Below are 4,050 nucleotides of genomic sequence, written 5' to 3' on the forward strand. Positions count from 1 at the left end.
AATTAAATCTAACTTCGGAACCGCTCTAATTTTCTCGGGTTAATTAAATCTAACTTCGGAACCGCTCTAATTTTCTCGGGTTAATTAAATCTAACTTCGGAACCGTTCTAATTTTCTCGGGTTAATTAAATTGCTGCTAAATCAGTATATTCTAAAGTCTTTGTCACCACGTGATTAATCCTTTTTCTCAAGAAGATGAGAGTAAAAAATCTTGATAAAAATATTGTAATTACAAAGATAAATATGTGTTTTTGATAAAAGTTTTATGTTTTTAACGAAATTACTTGTAATTTTAATTTCTGTTCCTATCTTGAATATTACTGTTGGTTTTAGTTTTGAATTTGTTTTTTTTTTACGTCGTATGTTTCTCTGAAAACCATAAAAGTAATTTTTACATTGTGAACATTAGAATCTAATCAAATGTTTTTGTTGTTGTTTAATTACAGTGCAGAATAAAAATACACCATATGTCGAAGCATTCTTGTCTAAATTAGTTTCAAACATACAGTTAAAAAGTACGTGATCCAAAAGTATCGTCAGATCCAAAATAATCTTCTGACTCTTATTTTTCGATTTTCTTTTTAAACAGCGACAAAATGTTTCTTAAATATATCATTCCAACAGGGACCTGTCATGGATAACAGTACCAAGCTTAGCAACATTATACTTGATTTATCGTGTTTTTTTTTTAGTGATTTAACACTTTCCACGACATCTTAACTTTAGGGCCAGGTGTGGCTAGCGTTTCGCGTGCCGCAATGTTATCTGATGGTCTGGAGCTTTAAGCACACTCTATATTTCCAGCTGAGAATACATTAGAAAAGTCACAACAAATTGTGATATTCAGTTAAGAGTAGCCGTGTAGGCGGCGAATGCTTCTGACTGGCTATCTTCCTCAGGGTAGCTAGGGATTACTATGCCCTAACCTTGAGATTTCCGTCCTGTTCATCTAGCGTACATCTAAACCATTATTTGGTAAAAGTGTGTGAATGCGTCTGCTCAGAACCAATGATTACTGGACCGATTGACTTCAAACATAATTAGGGGTCCCAAACGATTGACATAATGCATCGGGCTTTGTATCTGATTCGCCAGGGGCCACTATGTCTTCTCCCTGCATAGAACGGGTTCGTCAAGTAGTACTACATAAAGTGCCGCTCATTTTGAAGATACGAAATACATTTCAATTTATGGTATTACGTTTGTGCTAGATGATTCAGGACAGGCGAGTGTTGTTCGTATAGTTATTGATGAGTAAGCTGATTCTGAGTTCATGCAAGGTCGAATGTTACATACGAGTCAAATGGAAAACAAGATAATAATTAGTATTATTGTCAAAACAAATGTAACAAACGAAAAAAAAAAATCCCTGACTTCAGAGTACCATGAAATTGAAAGCAACATGGAAAGGGGTAAAAGTATGCCATAACGTTAGGACTACTGCTGAGACTCATTTGTCATAAATTATTAGCGGCAATAGGTCCGAAATTCTCGTCGTTTAGTCGGGTCTGATCATCTAGGAGGCCTGTGAACCGACAAGAATAGCAAAAAATCTCGGCCCAATAGGTCCGATTAGAAATTTAATCATCTTTTCATTTGACTTTATTAACTTACAAAAAAAGTGCAATTTTATACTTTTCCTTAAAACCATAATTACGTTTTCGTCTCGTGAAAGAATCTTCTTTACTTTAATATCCCAAATGGATCCGCTAACTTTCTGGGAATCTCTATTTAAATATTATGTGAGATCCCTATGACGTGTGAAATGAAAGAGGTTCCTAGTACATGTGAATGACATGATGAAAACAAACGAAGAGTGACGAATATTATAATCTCAAGGGAGAAATGCCTTACCTTTCGGATAGTTTGTTTGTTTGTAATTAATCACAAACTACACAATGGGCTATCTGTGCTCTGCCCACCACGGGTATCGAAACCCGGATTCTAGCTTTGTAAGTCCGCTTTCGGATAGTATTACATAGTAGTAATATCAAGTCACATTATGTTTTCGTGCGTGTGAAAGTTTATCTGGATTACTATACGAATTACGTTTGTTTGTTTTGTTTGTTTTTTGAATTTCGCGCAAAGCTACACGAGGGCTATCTGCGCTAGCCGTCCCTAATTTAGCAGTGTAAGATTAGAGGGAAGGCAGCTAGTCATCACCGCCCATCGCCAACTCTTGGGCTACTCTTTTACCAACGAATAGTGAGATTGACCGTCACATTATAACGCCCCCACGGCTGAAAGGGCGAGCATGTTTTGGAGTGAGAGAGATTCGAACCCGCGACCCTCAGATTGAGAGTCGAGCTCCCTAACCACCTGGCCATGCCGGGCCACGAATTACGTACATTCCAAGAGTGATATAATCAAAAACTGTTGTTTTAAATTTTAAAATATTCACATCTGCAACTGCTAAATGGAATGAACACACGTATATACATGCTCTTGGAGTAGATCAGATAAATCCGATAAGCATCACTTAGAATTCCTGGAGGACCAGTTAAAATTTTTATGAATGACTGATTAGAAATTTTATAAATTCTGGACCCTAATTAGTAATTATATGAGCTTTTTATTAACTTAAAAATTAACGCTTTGATTTAGTAATGAAACATATCGCAGGAATTTATTTATTTTGGCCATCTAGAATGGTAAGTGATTTTATAAGAAATGTAGAAAAGGAGTCATGGATTATAGTGGATTGATCTGTAAAATAAGGACTGGAAGACGATGTGGACTATCATGCAAGAAAGTTAAAACGAAAGAGATAGATTTATGTATAAAACATTGGTTAGGTCACATCTTGAATATTATGTTCAGTGTTCTTCTACTAGAGTTACTAGAAGATTACTGGAATGACGGTGTACGCTTATCATGAAAAATGTTCTCAGTTTGTTTCAATTTAAAAATACAATAATTTAATAAGATTTAATTGAACTGTTTAAAATTGTGAGTAGTATTAAATGTGTAAATTCTGATGAGTTGTCCATTTTGGATAATAATTGTTTCTTTGTCCACCGCGGGAAATCGAATTTTATATTTTTAAAGGGTTGTAATTTTTTAAATGACTTGCCAACTGATACAGCTGGAGTTTATACAGCGGTAAATTTCAAAAGGGATTAGAAAACTATTATCGAAAGTACCCGGCTTCGCATTGATTAAAAGATTGATATATTCTAGATGACTTTGTCAGTGTGTGTTTTCTGAACCTATTTTAGCATAGAAGAACAGTCAAAAATATTTCAAATTTATTGCCCAGAAATAAAAAAGCCATAAAGTACATAGTCTAACACCAATATTATGTTATACTTTTGTTGCTAAGCAACAGGACATAAAAGCCGTTGTTCGAACGCATTGATACCAAAACGCATTGGCTTTTCTAAATATTAGATGTTGTTATATAAGGAACCATTTCTATTGTATCTGATTTTCGCTAGTTTGCCTCATTTAAAAGAGGTGCACGCAACTGGATAAAATAAGTAATACCCAGGTGCACACCCTCAGGGTCCACTTAGTATGGGTTCAAAATTTCATCTTTCTAGGATTTTTCCTCTTGAAGCTATGGCGGTCAAACTTCTATGTAATCTTTCACTAATTTCCCACATAAAAAGATGCGCACGTGCATAAGCTAAGAAATACATAGATATACACCTAAAGGGTCCTCTTAGTATTAGTGCAAAATTTCAGGTGCAAATTTTCTATGTGGTTTTTCGCTAGCTTGCCTCATTAAAAAGATGCGCACGCGCGCATGCATGTGGATAAGATAACTAATACCCAAATAAGTAATTCCCTCTGACTTGTCTTCTGATTTTGAATTTAAGAAATAAAAAACAAACCTTTATAATTAAAGAAGCCTCTTAATTAGAAAACAACATATATATTTATATATATAATTTTTTATTTTGTAGTTTATACATTTTATTTTGGCCTGGCATAGCCACGTGGATAAGGCGCTCGACTCGCAATCTGAGGGTCGCGGATTCGAATCCCCGTCCTACCAAACATGCTCGCCCTTTCAGCCGTGAGGGCATTATAAGTGACGATCAATCC

The 4,050-nt window shown here is 35.2% G+C and overlaps 1 protein-coding gene across 1 annotated transcript in view; it reads left to right on the forward strand.

The window, feature by feature from the left end:
- Positions 1-4,050, forward strand: part of LOC106462827 (latrophilin-like protein 1) — a 29,992-nt gene that overhangs the window by 9,398 nt on the left and 16,544 nt on the right. The gene's annotated exons all lie outside the window — the stretch shown is intronic.

Source organism: Limulus polyphemus, unplaced genomic scaffold (genome assembly GCF_000517525.1).
Source record: "Limulus polyphemus unplaced genomic scaffold, Limulus_polyphemus-2.1.2 Scaffold48, whole genome shotgun sequence".
In the NCBI taxonomy this organism is placed as follows: Eukaryota; Metazoa; Arthropoda; class Merostomata; order Xiphosura; family Limulidae; genus Limulus; species Limulus polyphemus.